The following is a 20,578-nucleotide window of genomic DNA, read 5'->3' as shown; positions in this document are numbered from 1 at the left end:
TGCCTGTCAATGCAGGAGATGTAAGAAACACAGGTTTGATCCCTGGGTTGGGAGATCCCCTGGTGGAGGGCGTGGCAACCCACTCCAGTATTCTTGCCTACAGAACACCATGGACAGAGGAGCCTGGCAGGCTACAGTCCATAGGATCACAGAGTTGGACACAACTGAAAAGACTTAGTATGCACACATATATATAAATATATATAATATATTTTAAAATATTATTCTCTTTTCCATCCACTAGAATGTAAGCATCATGTAGGCAGGGATTTGATCAGTTTGATTCATTAATGCTTCCCCAGCCTCCAAAAGGATATGTGGTATATAATAGACATTCAATAAATATTTTTGAATGCATAAATGGAGACACATGTATTCATAATAAATGTATCAATAAATATTATTCTGTTGGCTCTTTTGCTCTCAGTCAACTTACTTGTCAACTAAACCAATCAAGAGTACTCGTAATATGTCTAAATTATATATCCTAAAAGTTGGTTGAGGTCTGGGAAGTATGCATGTGTTTACTCTTTGATCCTAAATATATACTCAGGATTATCAATATATAAGCTTTTGAGAAGGTAACATACAGTGGCAGGACTGGAGACGGCCCAGAGAAGCTGGATTTGAGAGGCTTTGGTCTTATTTTTTCTAAGAAGAGTGTATTTGGACAATTCAACTGACTTCTCTGTCTTAATTTCCTCATCTACTAAATTGGACCAATAGAAATAATTACTTTCTGACTTACCTCACAGGATTGTTGTAAATCTCAAGTAACCCAAGCATTTAAATATATTGTGCAAACTTTTTTGTGGGCTGTGTTCCTGATGTTTACAAGTGTAAGAAAAAATGCAAACCAAAAATAAGAAAAAAAAATCAATTCTCTTTGGTACGAACAGGGAAACAGGTTCTTCCACCTTCCTTCTCTTAAAGCATTTACTTTAGAATTTCTGCAATTATAAAATCTTTCTCTGCCTCTTTGAAATGTACGTAAATCTTTTCAAAAGCTAAATAAGCCTCTTCTTAGTTTTACAACCCAGTAATGTTTCCTCAGGGACCTGGGAGTCATGATTTGAAAATGTAATCATCCAGCAAAACAGTGCTCCTATCTCCTAGTTTCCCTGGAGGATAGGAGGCTAAGTTTGGCTGGCATCTGGCTCTATGTTGTAAACCTAACTCCTGTCATAAAGATACAGGAAATTCATTTTTCTTTTGGATAAAGACCATTACTAAACACAAATGGTCACTCCAATTACCAGGTGAATGTTGGATGAACTTTGTGCAGGAAAGGTGCAGTCAAGTCCTCTTACCTGAGGCTCCTTATTGTTTATTGTCTACTTGGGAACAAGTATATAAAGAGTTGTATCTGTTTGGATATGAATATAAAAGGGTTTGATTTCTTTCTGTCTTTGCATTCTCTTTAGATTGCATGTGATATATATCACAATCCAGTTTAATGCTTATTCACTAATAAAACTATTTTCTTTCTCTTCTTCTACGTTTGTGGAGAGATTTTCTAGGCTGACAAAAGATTTTTGTTTCTAATAATATTTCACCAACTCAGGTAAACAAAAAGTGAAAGTGTTAGTCACTCAGTCATGTCCTACTCTGTGCGAACCCATGGACTGCAGCCCACCAGGCTCCTCTGCCCATGGGATTTTCCAGGGAAGAATATTGGATTGGGTTTCCATTTCCTTCTCCAGGGGATCTTCCCGACCTAGGAATCAAACCCGGGTCTCCTGAATTGTGGGCAGACTCTTTACAGTCTGAGCCACCAGGGAAGCCCATAGGTAAACGAAAAGTCACATGAAAAACAGAGTAAGAATTCTAAAGTGAATTCAGCTGAAATTATTAACAAATTGGTAAAGGACAAGCAGAGACTGACACGAATATGTGGATCCTTTGAAGATTCTAGACAGGGAGGGAGTTCAGATTCACTCTTCAGTTCAGTTCAGTTCAGTTGCTCAGTCGTGTCCAACTCTTTGTGACCCCATGGACTGCAGCACGCCAGGCCTCCCTGTCCTTTATCAACTCTGGAGTTTACTCAAACTCATGTTGATCGAGTCAGTGATGCCATCCAACCATCTCATCCTCTGTCGTCCCCTTCTCCTCCCACATTCAATCTTTCCCAGCATTAGGGTCTTTTCAAATGAGTCAGTTCTTCACATCAGGTGGCCAAAGTATTGGAGTTTCAGCTTCAGCATCAGTTTTTCCAAAGAATATTCAGGACTGATTTCCTTTAAGATGGACTGGTTGGATCTCCTTGCTGTCCAAGAGGCTCTCAAGAGTCTTCTCCAACACCACAGTTCAGAAGCATCAATTCTCTGGAACTCAGCTTTCTTTATAGTCCAACCCTCACATCCATACATGACTCCTGGAAAAACCATAGCTTTGACTAGACAGACCTTTGTTGGCAAAGTAATGCCTCTGCTTTTTAATATGCTCTCTAGGTTGGCCATAGCTTTTCTTCCAAGGAGCAAGCGTCTTTTAATTTCGTGGCTGCAGTCACCATCTGCAGTGATTTTGGAGCCCAGAAAAATAAAGTTTCTCACTGTTTCCACTGTTTCCCCATCTATTTGCCATGAAGTGATGGGACTAGATGCCATGATCTTAGTTTTCTGAATGTTGAGTTTTAAGTAAACTTTTTCACCCTCCTTTTTCACTTTCATCAAGAGGCTCTTTAGTTCTTCTTCACTTTCTGCCATAAGGGTGGTGTCATCTGCGTATCTGAGGTTATTGATATTTCTCCCAGCAATCCTGACTCCAGCTTGTGCTTCCTCCAGCCCAGCGTTTCTCATGATATACTCTGCATATAAGTTAAATAAGCACGGTGACAATATACAGCCTTGACATACTCCTTTTCCATTTGGAACCAGTCTGTTGTTCCATGTCCAGTTCTAACTGTTGCTTCCTGACTTGCATACAGATTTCTCAAGAGACAGGTCAGATGGTCTGGTATTCCCATCTCTTTCAGAATTTTCCACAGTTTATTGTGATCCACACAGTCAAAGACTTTGGCATAGTCAATGAAACAGAAGTAGATGTTTTTATAGAACTCTCTTGCTTTTTCAATGATCCAGCGGATGTTGGCAATTTGATCTCTGGTTCCTCTGCCTTTTCTAAATCCAGCTTGAACATCTGGAAGTTCACGGCTCATGTACTGTTGAAGCCTGGCTTGGAGAATTTTGAGCATTACTTTACTAGCGTGTGAGATGAGTGCAATTGGGCGGTAGTTTGAACATTCTTTGGCATTGCTTTTCTTTTGGATTGGAATGAAAACTGCCCTTTTCCAGTCCTGTGGCCACTGCTGAGTTTTCCAAATTTGCTGGCATATTGAGTGCAGCACTTTCACAGCATCATATTCTAGGATTTGAAATAGGTCAACTGGAATTCCATCACCTCCACTAACTTTGTATGTAGTGATGCTTCCTAAGGCCCACTTGACTTCGCATTCCAGGATGTCTGGCTCTAGACTAGTGATCACACCATCATGATTATCTGGGTCATGAAGATCTTTCTTTTTTTTTTTTTTTTTAAAAAGAAAAGTGGTAATGATTATAAAGCATTATCCATACAAGCAAAGATCTTTCTTGTATACTTCTTCTGTGTATTCTTGCCACCTCTTCTTAATATCTTCTGCTTCTGTTAGGTCCATACCATTTCTGTCCTTTATTGTGCCCATCTTTGCTCTTAATACCTAACTTACTTTAAGGCCTTACTCCCTTCCCCTTCCCTCAAAAGACTGACAGGAGACCTGAGACAGCAAAACACACTGTTAAGAGAATGAAAACACAAACCACAGCAGGGCAAAAACATTTGTAAATAACCTATATGGCAAAGGACTTGTTTATAGGATATGTAAAGAACTTCAGAAACTCATCAAAGAAAAAATAAACAACACAATAAAAATATGGGCAAAAGGGTTGCATACACACTAAATCAAAGAAGGTATATGGATGGCAAATAAGCAGATAAAATGATGGTCACCATCCTTGATCATTAAGAAAATTCAAATTAAAATCACCTTGAAATACTACCAAAGGTTTATTAGAATGGCTAAAAAAAAATCAGAGAAACTTGAACATTCATACATTGTGAAATAGTTACTTTGGAATGCAGAAACAGAAACAGTCTATACCACGTGACCCAGAAATCCCACTACTCCCCCAAACAGAGAAAACTTATGTTCACACAAAAATCTGTATGTGGAAGTTTTTAGCAGCTTTACTCATCACAAAACTCTGGAAAGAACCCAAACTGTAGTCTGTAGTACATCCACACAGTGGAATACTCTTCAGCAATAAAACTTAAAAAAAAATCTAACTATTGATACATGCATCAATATTGATAAATCTCAAATGCTTTTTGCTAACTGAAAAAAGTCAGATCAAAAGACCACAAACTAAATGTTTCTATTTATATGACATTCTGGAAAAGGTAAAGCTATAGGAATGGCGAATAGATCAGTAGTTGCTAGGGGTTCAGGGTAGGAGAAAGAACTGACTACAAAGGAGATGCCTAAAGAAAGTTTTTGGTTTGATGGAACTGTTCTGCATCATGACTTTGGTTATAGATACATGACTCTGTCAATGTGTCAAAATTAATAAAACTACACACAACAAAGTGAATTTTACTACATATAACATAAAATTATATTTAGAAGGAATAAAATATATTATTGTGATAATTTGTCATCAGTTACTAATAAATCTCAACTGTGTCATGTTGAATCACATAAAAGTTCCAGGTTTTTTAAGCATAACTTAATTTTGTTTTAGTGTATCAACAATGGATCAAACAAAAAGCTGTTATTATTGTATTATCAAACTGAGGGCAAAATGGAAAAAGAGCATAAATTATTTTATGACAAAATTATTGTCTGTTCCATCAAAAGGAGGTAGTATCATTTTTGAAATATCAGGCTTACCTCTAGACTCTCCCTGGAGAAAGGATAGTAGAGATTGAAAAGGTTGGATCAGAAGGCACAGAAATAGTTCAGGATTGTGGGTATGAATTATAAAGACAGATTAGTCAGAGTTGACTAATAGAGTTAAAGAAATGATGGTACAGAGACTTGAAATAAAAAGGAACAGATTGATTTTAGTAAGCTGTTTGAGCCAGTGTAATGACTGATTAGAAAAACAAGAGGTTTATCGATCAAATTTGAGAAGGGGATTATTTTATAAGCAATTCAAGCTAAATTTCTTTACAAAATGGTACTTAGGATATAGAATTAACTGTCACAATGGCTTATACGAGAGCAAAAGAACTAGATAAATATGTATCTTTTACAGCAAGAGCTTAAATGAGAAAATTATTTATAGGCAATGTGCAATTATCAAAAATTAGAAATAGGGAAGTGGAAATTAGAATTCAGCTCAAAGCATGTTACAAATAACTCATGTGGAGATTGTAGACTATAGTTCATCAAGCATCAGCCAGGTTTATACAGCACGTATAAGAGTTTGTACAGCATCTAGTTAATCTGATAAATGTAAGCAGCCTAGTTCAAAGAGACAAAGTAAAGAAAAGGGCTGAATTATCTCTCGGAATGTAAAATTTTAAAAAGGTTTTTATTTTTGACTACTCAGGGTTGAATTGCTTTTCCTTTATGAGTAAAAAGCCAACTTGCTCAAACGAAAATTCATTAATTTCAGTCAAATAATACCCATATAAAAATCAAATGCCAATCCTGAAAAGGGCATTATGATTTTCCTGATTGTCAAATGTTTACACAAATTTTGTCTCCTTAATCTGACTTCTGCAGCTCTCTAAATATAATTTCATTTGCCCTCCTTTCTGACAACATGTAAAAGTTACTTATCAAAAAGAAACTCTCACACATTATTGATGGAATTTTAATTGGTACATACAACAGCCAAGAAGTTACCATGTTTTTTTCCAAAAGAAAGGAAGGAAGGAATATATTCTGCCCTCAAATACCTTCCCATTTAGTGGGGGAGTCAGTTGCAATTTTAAAATATGAAATGATACCTTAAAAGTTTGTAACAAAATTAAATTTATCTAGAGCCTAGACAAAAATGTACCTTGTTCTTTCGGGGATAATGAAACCTTGAACTTGGCAATGGACATCAAGTGTATGAAAACAGTTCTAATAAGGAGAAATAAAAGAAAATTACACAGATTTTTAGTATTTTGGCGGAAAAATTCTTCCCTTGTTCCTCCTGCCACTGGCCTTCAGTTATGACTTTTTCTGGAAAAGATTCCTGTTTTGTTGGACTGTTTATTTAGCAAATGTCCCCTGGAGGTCTTCAATGAATCAGACTCTTTTAGACACAGGGGATACAGTGATTAATAAGACAATGTCCTTCCCTCCACAGAACTTTCTTAACTAGTGGAAGAGTTTAATTATAAACAAATAAATACATAAATAAAGTCAGATATTTTAGAAAGCTATGTGTAAAGTTTTACATAGAATTTTATATCATTTTGTGTAAAATATCTAGCCAAGAGGCCAAAACTTAATCATCCCAAGGATGCTAGTTCCTTCTCTCCTTCTACCCTCTTTTCTTCCCTCACTTTCTTCCTTCTTCTAATCTGCTATTGTCCTTTCTTTTCTCTCTTAATGTTTACTTGTTTAATTCTCTTGCTGTGTATATTTTCCACTATTCCTATCTTCCCCTCTCTAAAAATTATTCTGTTGTAATTTTTACTTTTACAGATAACTGCAAAAAAACAATCCGAATGTAGTGGTACCAACACTTGAAAGAGCCTTTTCATTGTGAGTTTGAATGTCAATGGCCCATCCCATTTCATACACTTTTTATTAGTCTCCACTATTAAAGCTGATACTATTCTCAGTGATTAGAATCTATGTGTGGCCTAAGCAATTCTGACAGGAGCGATTCAGGGCCAATGATTTTCCACCCTGAATGCCCTGGATGTTCTCTCTCTATTCATATCTACAATTATTCTCCGGAAAAGTGGCAAGTGATTTAACTCTTCTCTTAACCTCCCAGTTGTATTTCACCTTTTCTCAAATAGAGGATCCCGTGGATGAGAAGAGTCCATCAAGCAGGAGGCAGGTTATAGTGCTTTCCCCTTCCATCTGCAATCATGTCACATCATGTGAGGCTGTAATATGGTAGTTTACTTATAATATGGTAGATACTAAAATCAATCTGAGTGCCATTTCTACCTCATTATGTCATAGTTTACACACCCTGTGCATTGATTCTTCACATGTATTTAAAGAGAACATCATATATAGACACTCAGATACTGACATCAGTGAAATTCAAAAAGATATATGGTTATTAATCTTCCTTGAAGTGCTTACACTTTCATACTCCAAAGGAACCTTCAGGTATATGGATAGAAAGTGTGTAAAAATATTGTCTTGTTAGTTTCTTTTCAAATAGTTCAAATCTTTCTTCTAGGCATTTTACCAATAATCTCCACTTTGAATGATTTATAAAACATTACAAGAAAATATGGACTTCCCTGGTGGCTCTTCTGGTAAAGAATCCGTCTGCAATGTGGGAGACCTGGGTTCAATCCCTGGGTTGGGAAGACCCCCTGGAGAAGGGAAAGGCTACCCACTCTAGTATTCTGGCCTAGAGAATTCCATGGACTGTATAGTCCATGGGGTCACAAACAGTCGGACACGACTGAGCGACTTTCACTTCACTTCACAAGAAAATATCTCAAGGAATTTATCTGCCATCTTTACTTCTTTCTGAAGACTGTCACATCAAATAGTTTCATACATTAAAGGCAGAAGATTTAGAGTTAAAAATTAATTCGGGAACAAAGGTAAGGAACAAAGCCAAGGAGTGATCTACCAAAACAGGAATCTGTACTTAATCAGTAAGATACCAGTTGGTTTCAGAAATAGCCTTTGTTGAATCCACTGCACCAATCCATAATAATCATGCATTACCCTAGTCCTCTCTAGGACTGCTCAAGACATGAACCACCATAGCAACTCTTCTTAAATTAAAAAATACCATGGTAGTGATTTTAGGAAGGAAAAGGTATAGGTGTTGAACTCACAGCTTTTATCCTCCCCATCAATGAGGTTCTCTAAAAAGCCAAGCCATTTTACAGGATGTTTTCAAACATCCATATTAACGTCTAAAAAGCTTAGCCGATTAAGTGTAATTCACAGCATTGATCTTCACTCCAAACAAAACTTACTTTCTTCTCTCCACAATTAATATTAATATTAAAATCTCTGCTTCGCCTTCAATGGACCCTCACTCACCTTTTCCTGATGTATTTTTTTTTATAAACCCATGTCCTTATGCCTTCTAAATTTCACTTAAAATGTGTCTCCTTTTTATGGCCTCTAAGCCAGAACCTACTCAGGACATATCACTCCTATCACTTTAATGATTCATTTTCTCTCTCTTCTCTCAGTTTTCTTTCCACTTATTCTTATGTACAGCACTTACGTTCTTTCTTGGGACAGCTGCATGCAGTTAGTGATGTGTATGCTTATATGTTCTTGTCACTTGAGTTTAGAGACATTTTTCTATATATCTCTTGTCACTTGCTGATTGATATGGCTGGCAGATGGCATTTTTTTTTAGAAGTATCATCAACTGCACAAAACATGCTGACATCTCCAGTAGTAAATAATGTAAGACAGTCACGGTTTAGAAAGCACAGTTCCTGCTTTAGCAAAAAAAGGAAAATCATAGACTTATAAGAAAATGATAGAGTAGACCTTAATTTAAAGTGTTCTAGAAAATGATCCCAGTACTTATAGTAAAAATTTGCAGAGAATATTGCTTTTCCCTTCATTTAAAAGATGTCTGCTGTGTGCATTCCAATCACTGTCCAAGGCACTTAGAAAGTCACAGTCAATAAGAAACATAAGAATCTTGTTTTTATGAAATGCACATGCTTTCTGGTGAAAGCAAACATAAATAAGCAAACAAATATGTAAATATGATAAATGAGAAGATATAGAAATGTGCTAATAGTTGACAAGCAGCATATCCATAGGTAGTGTGTGTGTGTGTTTGGGGGACAGAGGTGTGTGACAGATGTTACTGATGCCCTGCCGTGTATATCCATGGCCTGCCTTGAGTTCACCTGCAACTATGTTAGAACACCATCTGGAACCTCAAGCACTTGCATATTTCTACTTCTCTGTCTGACGGCTTTCTCTGGCACCACAGCAGTAGGCTTGACTAGGCACAACTCAGCAGTCCAGGGGGCAGGGTTTGGCTCACTCCTCAACCAGCAGGGGATGAGAGTTAGTATACACATACCACAGCCTCCTTCTCCTCTGATGGGACAATTCTGTCATGTGTTCCACATTCTCTTAGAGTCTCTCAGAAGGATTTAGCTCCATTTTATCGCTGCAGCAACCTATTCATTTTTCTTCACTCTTCTGCCTCACTTTTCCCATTCCTTCATTTGTGTTTCATAGAATCAACTTCTACCTACATTCAAGTCCTTGTCTCAAGATTTGCTTTGGGGGAAAACAAATTAACATAGTTGGAGTGGGAAATTGAAAGTTTTAATTGGGTAACTAAGAAAGGTAGTGTTAGAAATGAGAGTTAACTGACACGAATTTACTACCCAAGATGTGAGGCAGATGTGGGGAAGAGAGTTCCCAGTGAAAACAAGAACAAATGCAAAGTCCCTGAGGTGAGCAATGTTCAGTTAGCACCAAGAAGACCAGAGTTGGCTAGGGTAGAGTGAAGAAGTGGTAGGCAATGACATCAAAGGGGCAAGTAAGAGACACATTTTATAGAACTGTGTAGGTGATACTAAGGAGTTCAGACATACTGTAATTATAATCAGCCTTTATAAGGTTTTAATCAAGGGAGTGATATAGTTTTATTTTCAAATAAATCTCTGGCTATTTTTTTGAGAATAAATTTTATGAAGACAAGAGTTACAAACTAACAGAAAGGAATCAAGAAAACAAGTTATAAAACTATTGTACTAGGCTAGATGAGAGAAAAACCTAAGCTTCTCTTAATGAGGAAAAGTACAAATAGAAAGAAGCCTAGCATATATTTTGAATTGAAACTAGTAGGACTCATTGATAGATTACATGGAAAGGTAGCAAAGAGAAAAGAAAGAAACCAAATTCCATTAAATATGAAAAGCCACACTGAAACGAGGATAGTCACATGTAAACTATTATATATAGAATGGACAAACAACAAGGTCCTATTGCATAGTCCAGGGAACTATATTCAATATCCTGTGATAAACCAGAATGGAAAGAATATGAAAAAAGATATATAATATCTGAATTATTGACACTTTGTTGTACACCAGAAACTAACATAACACTGTAAATCAACTACACTTCAACTTAAAAATAAGAAATGAAGACAGGACAGGAGACGTAAACTTAGGACTGAGTAGCATCTGACAATTTAAAAACAAGAACCAGATGTGCTCCTCTGGAGAAGAAAGTAGAGAGCTTAGGGGGGAAAAAACAAACTTGAGGAAGAGTTGAAGCAACAACAAAGCAGAATGAGATTGGGAAGTTAGTAGACTAGGCAGAAGACAAGCACTATGGTTTCATGGACACGCAAAATGAGATACAAGGAATATCAGGAATGTGGAAGTGGCCAACTGTGTGGAATGTTGTTGAGAGTAATATTAAGAGAATAGAAATTCAACCATTTGATATGTCACTTTTCAGATAACTGATAAGAGCAGCATGAATTAGTGGGCATGGAAAATGGATTGCTGTATGCTGAAGAGATAAAAGAATTTAAGGATGTTTAGGGAATAGAGAGAGAGAGAAGGATTCTTTAAAAATTTTTGTTCTCAAGAAGAATGGAGACATAAGAGCAATAGCTGGATGAGACATGTGCAATTAGTGTGACTATACCAGAGAAAGTGCTAGCGTTCACAACATCTTCTCTTCCTAAGCATAGGAAGAGTACATGTCTGTCTCGCAGTTAGGTTCCTACTATAGAACTGCATCTGGAAAATGGCGTGTTGATAGAAATGATGCATGCCATTTCTAGGCACTGAGCTTTGAAAACATCTCATGTAGTGTTTCACTTTTTTTCTGCCCTCAAGGGCAAAGGTGAAACTCATGTGTTGCAGAAAGAGGAACCACAACGTGCAGGCAACCTGGGTTGCTGAGTCAGTATTAAGGAGAGTTTTCAAGAAGAGCCAAGCTATCTATCTTGGACTCTGACATGAGGGAAAGATAAACCTTTCTTGTGTTTGGCTAGAAATAGTTTCAATTGTTACCTCAGCAGAGCTAAGCCTGTCCTAATACCCTAGTGATGTTTTTAAGGTGACTGGTAAAGTATCATTTTGTATTTTTTGGAAAATGCACTAGCAGAGAGACTAGTAAACAGGGAGAGGGAGAGAGAATATGATTGCAAGAATGTTATGGTTGAGAAGATAAGAGTGGCTGAAATCAAGAGCAGCGATTGTTGAGGTTGGCCTTAGACACTGGGGCACTGCAAAGGAAGAAAGGCAAGGAATGTGAGTACAAAAGATGTCACAATGATGAGCTTGGTCAAAGGAAACAAAGTTTCTCATGTATTGTTTATATTTCATGAGATGAATGAGATAAGAAAAGAATGTCAGCTTAGAGAGAGGGAATAGGTGGAAAAATACTGGTTCTTTGGCAAGTGAAGAAAATCTATGAAAAATACTTTGAAGAATGGGAAAACAGTCAAATTAAGAAAGTGAAAAAAAGTTTGTCTCAATATTGCGTATATTTTAACTGTGTGATTGTGAATGCAAAATACAGCCAATATATTTGTGTGCATTTTGTGTGTTGATTGCAGCTTCCTGACTGAAGGCACAAAGTATTTGGATAGATGCTTTTAGCCAGCCATGTATAATGGAGAAAGAATGGAGCAAGAATATTGCAAGGAATTGCAAAGGAGTGACTGTAATGATAAATCAAGGAATTTTACCTCAGTAAGAGAGGAATATAAACATTCACAGGTAATGGACAATGGATAATCTCTAGGTGAGAGGCTTCCATAAAGACAAATAATTGCTGAATTAAAAGTACTGGTGTTAAGTGATCTACAGGGGTAAGAAATGGTGGTCAGGGCTTCCCTGGTGGCTCAGTGGTGAAAAATCTGCCTGCCGATGCAGGGACATGGGTTCAATCCCTGGTCCAGGAAGATCCCACATGCTGCGGAGCAACTAAGCCCATGCACCACAGCTACTGAGCCTGTGCTCGAGAGCCCAGGAGCCACAACTACTGAAGCCCGAATGCTCTAGAGCCTGTGCTCTGCAACAAGAGAAATCACTGCAGTGAGAAGTTCATGCACCACAATGAAGAGTGGTCCCTGCTCCCCACAACTAGAGAAAGTCCTTGCATAGCAACAAAGACCCAGCACAGCCACAAAAAAATATATTAAAAAAAAAAAAAAAACTTTACACAGGGGAAGGAGAGGGAGGCACAAATTGAGAAAGTAGCACAGAGACATATACATTACCATATGTAAAATTAGATGGCCAGTGAGAATTTGCTGTATCATAGATGCAGGGAGCTCAAATCCGGGGCTCTGTGACAACCTAGAGGGGTGGGATGGGATGGGAGGTGGGAGGGAGGTTCAAGAGGGAGGGAACATATGTATATATATGGTTGATTCATGTTGCTGTATGGCAGAAACCAACACAATATTGTATAGTAATTATCCTCCAATTAAAAATAAATATTTTTTTTAAAAAAAGAAAGAAATGGTGGTCAGAACACAGAATGATTCAAATCAGAATTTAAAAATTAGTTCACTTGTTTATTGATAATTAAGATATCAAATGTGCTACACACTAAGGAACACAATACAATGTTTTCCTTATGACAGCTCTTGGGAGAAGTCACTATCATTCTCACTATTAGAAAAATTTTGCTACTTCTGAAAAACTTATTTGTTCTCTTCTGTTGATAGCAAGAATTGTATGAGTTATTGGAGAGGGTTATACACATGGCAGAAATATGAAAGTTATTTCTACTAAATATGGTGCAGATGATAACAAATCTTAGAGAGAGACCAAGAAACAACTTGCATCTCATCTTATAAAATATGGATCTGTGGAAATTTAAAAGGAGAGGTGAAAAGACTGAGGGAAGACAGAAGGACAGCAGGCTATTAGGCAGATGGAGAAGGTGCCATTTGGTGTCCTCTTTACTATATCAGACAGGCAAGCAATACTTGGATTAGATAAATGTTAGGCCCAGTATATATGCAATAGAAAACAGAAAATCATCCAAAGGTATAGTGACGAAAATTCACCTCAAATAATATTTCTTACTTAATTAAGATGGCAGCACTTGACAAGAACCTAAGCAAGTCATATCAGAGTGCAGTGTCCACATCTAGCACGGAGAAAGGACAGATACAAACATTCCCTGATTAGATATCCTACACAGACCTCACTGCCACTTTCTTACCCACAGCTGCTGGATAAATGAGTTACCAAGCCACTTCAGAGCTTAGTAAATGATACGAACCTAGTAATAGCAATACAGTAGAAAGCAAAAGGATCCCATTTACCACACTGGAGAAACAAATACCAGACTTGCTTATGATACTCATTGTTCAAATAAACAGAAATCTAAGCTTGTGAAATATGTTCTATATGATAAAAATATTAGAAAATCAAAGGGAACAAACATTTGACAAATACAAAAATAAAGAGCAATCAATATATGTTATGTCATCTCAACTAATTTCATAAAGATAGGGATTTAAAAAAAAATAAGAATAGACAACGAAATGGTGAGACAATAGAGTTACCCAGAAAGGAGACTGAATAAGATGCAGATGCAAAAAAAAAAAAAAGATGCAGATGCAAGGATTAGGTAGCTAGTTCATAAGGAAAGTGATGAAAATATAATTGTAATGAAAAAGGTAAATCATGTAAGAATCAGCAAAGGGAAAATTCATAATTCTAAAATAATAGAAATAACAATGTGGAGGACAAATCTGAGATTCTCTTCAAAAATTAACATGGAAATAATGATAAGATATAAATAAAGAAAAAATGATAAATGTGCATAAAATTAAAATCTAATATACATAAAATATACATACATAAAGCAATCAGAAGAATAAAGACAAATGTTACAAGGATATGATAGTAAATCAATTCTGAATATGAATAATGATACAAAACTACAGGTCTAAAGCCAGGGATCAGCAGTCCCAGACAATGTTACTGAAAGAGGAAATAAAATATCTCTAGATATAGGCTTGTAATGTACAGTTTTTACCAACATGATGAAAATATCTACAACCCTCCAGGTAAAAAGAGAGAAAACACAATCACTTCACACCTAATAGGATATTGTTGTTGTTCAGTCACTAAGTTGAGTCCGAACCTTTGTGACCCCATGGACTGCAGCACCTCAGGCTTCCCTGTCCTTCACTATCTCCCAGAGTTTGCTCAAACTCCTGTCCATTGAGTCAGTGATGCCATCCAACCATCTCATCCTCTGTCGTCCCCTTCTCCTCCCACCTTCAATCTTTCCCAGCATCAGGGTCTTTTCCAATGCGTCAGCTCTTCGCGGGTGGCCAAAGTATTGGAGTTTCAGCTTCAGCATCAGTCCTTCCAATGAATATTCAGGGTTAATTTCCATTAGAATTGACCTAATAGTATGGCTGTCATCAAAAAGACAAGAGCCAGATGGACCAGTGGTTGAGAATCTGCCTGCCAGTGCAAGGGACACGGGTTTGATCCCTGCTCCAGGAAGATCCCACTTTTGGTTAAAGTGATTTTTATCAAAATGGGATCATACAACTGCTATTTTAACCAAATTTGTTTCTTTTAATGATACTTGAATTTTATAGAGGAAAAAAGCCTAAAACAAAACTAGAGGAGTTACTGTACTTTAAATAAATGTATCTTTGTCATGGGAAATATTGTGGCATAAAAGATCTCCAAGGGTCAAAAAAGAGATAAAAATACATAAATAAAATAAAGATTATGATGTTTTAACCCATAATGTTTTAACCTTAAGTATACAATTTCTATTTGTCAGTTATTCCTCAATAAAGCTGAAAACATTTTTAAACAACCTAAAGAAAAAATCTTACTGATCTGCCCTCTATTTTAAACTAAAGGGAAGAAATCAAAGAAACAGTATGTACAGTATGTACAGTTTGAGATGAAAATGAATCCTATCCCTCAAAGATGTTTTGTTCATCTATGAAGTGTCACATGTTTAGGAAATTAGGAAACAGGTCACTCAACTCTGAAGAAGTATCTGGAGATGAATCAAAGAAACTCAAGAACAAGGGAGACATGAACTGGTAGAAATTATTAAAGCCATTTAGCAAAAATTTAATTTAAATAATTGTCATAAACGTTATTACAAAGAGAAATTGGAAGCATTTTAGGTCTTAAGTTAGTAAGAAAAACAGAAACCAAAATAATGTTTAAAAATTAAGATAAAATTTTGAGTCTGAAAGTCTAGATTGTACCACCAACATTTAGAGAAACTGGATCAATTTCTTTTCATATACGGGCATGGAAAACATCAGAAGGTCCAGTTTAACTTCTAGCATTGTCAAATAAAGAAATATTAACTCAAAATTTTCATACATTTACATATGTAACCACCATCCACATCAAGTTAGAGAACATCTTCAGCATCTAAAAAGCCTCTCTTGTGCCCCTGCCTAGCCAATATTGTCCCCCTACAATGATAAATACTATTCTACTCTCTATCACCACAGATTGTTTGCCTTTTTAACTTCACATGAATGGAATCATACAGTGTGTACTGTTTTGTGCCTGACTTCTCTCAATGTTATGTCTTTGAAATTAATCACATTGTTGCACCTATTCGTAGTCTGCCTTTTCTTTTGTTGTAGTGTTCCATTGCATAAGCTTCCCTGATAACTCAGTTGGTAAAGAATCTGCCTGCAATGCAGGAGACCCTGGTTCAATTCCTAGGTCAGGAATATCCCCTGGAGAAAGGATAGGCTACCCACTCCAACATCCTTGGGCTTCCCTTGTGGCTCAGCTGGTAAAGAATCCTCCTGCAATACGGGAGACCTGGATTTGATCCCTGGGTTGGGAAGATCCCTTCTGGCCTGGAAAATTCCATGGACTGTATAGTCCATGGGGTCTCAAAGAGTTGGACATGACTGAACGACTTTCACTTTTCCATTGCATAAATATATCATAATTTATTTATAATATAAACAATTTAACTAGATAGCATTTAGATTGTTTTCAGCTTTCAACTATTATGAATAAAACTTCTGTGATCATTGTCATATATGCCTTGTACATGCATGAACACTTGTTTCTATTGGGTATATATGCAGGAATAAAATAAGCTGCTTAAGTTGTTGCATAGCATAAGTAAATAATTTTACATATTTCCCACAAAACCACTGTGCAAATTTACATCATCACTAGCAATGCAAGTGTCCCAAAATTCCATATCTTGATAATACTTGATAATGTCAAACATTTCAGTCATCCTATTACCAATAGAAAAATTAAGTCTTGCCTTCTAAGTGAAAGAGAAAACAAAAAGCATGTAGCAACTTAGTCCAGAAAAATAACAAAAGGAGAAGTAAACAAAAATACTATAAAGTAAAATGAGAATAGTAAAATACCTAACACAGCATGTCTTTCAATATTATACTACCTTGTTAAGCCCTGTGTTAAATACACCAGACACTTCCACTCCTGTTTTGAAATGCCTCTATAGAATATGTACTGATGGCTCATCTATTTTTAAGGTTAACTACCAAGTATGCATGGATTTACTGTCTAGATGTACAAGAAACATATTTTTAATTGCCACACAAGTAAGTAAATAAACAAACCAAAACCCAGCAAGTGAAGATACTCTGAAAGTGGACTTCAGAGAATAGCATGAATACACAACTACAGGAGTGGTTAAGAAGACCAAACCCTTCTACTAAATTCACACAAAGTGGAACAGCTGCTGCAATGAAACCAAGCAGTAGGCACTGGGAATTTCAGAGCTCTTGATTCCGGTTCTTTCTGCTCAGTGTCATCAGCTGTAACAACTGATTAGTGTGAAAGAAGATCAGTGACTCTCTCTTCAGTAAACTGTTAAGCTATCATAAACTCAAGCCTGCTAACATTTGCATAGGTATAGCTAAGATAATGTTAAAATGTAATAGAAAAACTAGTTAGCTGCATGCTGAGGATGTGAATAACTGATTACAATTTCAAATCTAAATTTAATTGCAACCAGTATTTTCCAGGTTCCCGTCCATTACCACGAATATTTGAAAATTTATATCTGGTAGTAAATACTATTTCTGTATACTATTTCGATATCAAAGTTAAATAATTTTGAACTTAAAGAGATTTTAAACCATAGCAAAGTCATCATAATCTATACATCTTAGATAAAATTACATGCATTTCTACTCTGCCAAAAACAGTATTTGTTTCTGCTTTTCTTAACCCTAAAAACATTTAAAAATATTTGTGCTTCCTATTCAGATTTTTAAAAAAATAGCTCATGTGGCCAACTATATGGCCATATGATTAAGCATATTTTTTAAATGCTGGAGAATGTTCAGAAAGATTTCATCTGCTTAGTTAATCCCCTAATGCACTTAATATCAGTCACTACAAGCTTGTTGCCTTTTTCTATAAAAAGAAAACTTACGAAACAGGAAAACACTTACCATTGCATAAATAGGTAAGTGATATTCAGTGCCAAAACCACCATTACCTTGGATAATGCCATGAGTCCTTGCTTCCTATTGTGGCATCTTATAAATATCTCAGCTAATTTTTAATGTATTCCTTCTATATCTGCAATGCATTACCTTTATTTAATCTTCAGCAGCAATATCTAATGCACACAGTGAGACTGAATGGGATTTCCTTTTGTCACTGACAGTAACAGATAGCGCTTGATAATTATGATCCATGTGTAGCTCCTTCTTTCATTAGAGGAGAAGAGCATACAATGCCAGATCAACTGCTGGAGCAGATCTAGGTCATCAATCTCAAACCACTTGCCAATGTCGTGAATGTGCGTATCTCCACAGAGTAATATATCTGTGTCAACTCATTGTCATATATCCTGAATTGTTTAGAAAAGCAAGGTAGAAGGGAAAAAAACAAATATGACTGTTTTTCTGCTTTATATGAAATGTGAGATAAATGGCCACTTACTGAGTCTGTATTTTCTTGTGTCTGTGTATTTGTGTTCACACAGGCACATGTTATGGGTGGGGGAAGAGGTATGTTTACTAGTCTGGAGATTTAATGTATTTATTGCATGATATAATATTCCATCCATAACTTAACCACCAAAAAAGAGGGATAAAAAATTAGAAAGGGGAATTTATTTTTCTATTTCCCTTAGTCAATGTTAAAAGGTGCACTTCCCCTGAAAATTAGCAAATGATCAGACCTACATTTTTTAAGATACACAGTCAAGATGATATAAAATAGGCAGAACACTGAGGAATATCAAGGTGAGTTCATATCATGGATGAAGATTATGGCCACTACCAAATAGCAAAGATATATAGTTATGTGTTTGCTTAGTAGTATCTATCAATGAGAAATGGTAGGGCAAGTACTAAAATTATATAAATATTAATAGATAATGTGAGAGTTCCAGAAAAACATCTATTTCTGCTTTATTGACTATGCCAAAGCCTTTGACTGTGTCGATCACAATAAACTGTGGAAAATTCTTAAAGAGATGGGAATACCAGACCACCTGACCTGCCTCTTGAGAAACCTGTATGCAGGTCAGGAAGCAACAGTTAGAACTGGACATGGAACAACAGACTGGTTCCAAATAGGAAAAGGAGTACGTCAAGGCTGTATATTGTCACCGTGCTTATTTAACTTATATACAAAGTATATCATGAGAAACGCTGGGCTGGATGAAGCACAAGCTGGAATCAAGATTGCCAGGAGAAATATCAATAACCTCAGATATGCAGATGACACCACCCTTATGGCAGAAATTGAAGAAGAACTAAAGAGCCTCTTGATGAAAGTGAAAGAGGAGAGTGACAAAGTTGGCTTAAAGCTCAACATTCAGAAAACTAAGATCATGGCATCCGGTCCCATCACTTCATGGCAAATAGATAGGGAAACAGTGGAAACAGTGGCAGACTTTATTTTTTGGGGCTCCAAAATCACTGCAGATGGTGATTGCAGCCAAGAAATTAAAACACACTAGCTCCTTGGAAGAAAAGTTATGACCAGACTAGATGGCATATTAAAAAGCAGAGACATTACTTTGTCAAGGTCAGGCTAGTCAAGGCTATGGTTTTTCCCATAGTAATGTATGGATGTGAGGTTTGGACTATAAAGAAAGCTCAAAGCCGAAGAATTGGTGCTTTTGAACTGTGCTGGATAAGACTCTTGAGAGTCCTTTGGACTGCAAGGAGATCCAACCAGTCCATCCTAAAGGAGATCAGTCCTGGGTGTTCATTGGAAGGACTGATGTTGAAGCTGAAACTCCAATAGTTTGGCCACTTGATGTGAAGAACTGACTTATTTGAAAAGACCCTGATGCTGGGAAAGATTGAAGGTGGGAAGAGAAGGGGACAACAGAGGATGAGATGGTTGGATGGCGTCACCAACTCAATGGACACGAGTTTGAGTAAACTCCGGAAGTTTGTGGTGGACACGGAGGCCTGGCATGCTGCAGTCCAGGGGGTCTCAAAGAGTTGGACATGACTGAGCAACTGAACTGAATGTTTTATAATACAGAAAATTTTATTTGGCTCATTATTGACATCTTGGTGTAAAGGCAGATTGTGATTGCAGTAGACCCTTGATATTAGCTCTTAAGTTAATGCTGATCTTAAAACCATATAATTTTAGAGAGAAAATCTAAGGGCCCAGGCAGAATCCAAGACCTTATTTATTTCTGCTCCCAAACAAATATTATACATCATACTTCTAACACATCCCTGACCTTGCATTTTAAATATTTAACTTCCTCTAGCACCAACTGTATTTTATTTGTATTTTTAACTTTGAAGTCTCAAATTATCCCCCCAAATGTAGTGGATGCTCAATAAATATATGTTGAATGATTGAATGTGCTGAGAAATTACAGACATGTGACAGGCAATAAGGAAGACAATCAGTTCAGTCACTCAGTCATGTCCGACTCTTTGCGGCCCCATGGACTGCAGCATGCCAGGCTTCCCTGTCCACCACCAACTCCCAGAGCTTGCTCAAACTCATGTCCATAGAGTCGGTGATGCCATCCAACCATCTCATCTTCTGCTGTCCCCTTCTCCTCTCGCCTTCAGTCTTTCCCAGCATCAGGGTCTTTTCTAATGAGTCAGTTCTTTGCATTAGGTGGCCAAAGTATTGGAGTTTCAGCTTCAACATCAGTCCTTCCAATGAATATTCAGGACTGATTTCCTTGGATTGACTAGGATTGACTAGTTTGAACTCCTTGCAGTCCAAGGGACTTTCAAGAGTCTTCTCTAGCACCAGAGTTAAAAGCATCAATTCTTTGGTGCTCAGCTTTCTTTATGGTCCAACCCTCATATCCATACATGACTATGGGGAAAACCATAGTTTTGAATAGACAGACCTTTGTCGGCAAAGTAATGTCTCTGCTTTTTAATATGCTGTCTAGGCTGGTAATAGCTTTTCTTCCAAGGAG

Source organism: Giraffa tippelskirchi, chromosome X, assembly GCF_054371585.1.
Source record: "Giraffa tippelskirchi isolate mGirTip1 chromosome X, T2T-mGirTip1v1.2.pri, whole genome shotgun sequence".
NCBI lineage: Eukaryota > Metazoa > Chordata > Mammalia > Artiodactyla > Giraffidae > Giraffa > Giraffa tippelskirchi.
The sequence above is the reverse complement of the archived record's forward strand: the minus strand, read 5'-3'. Positions refer to the sequence as shown.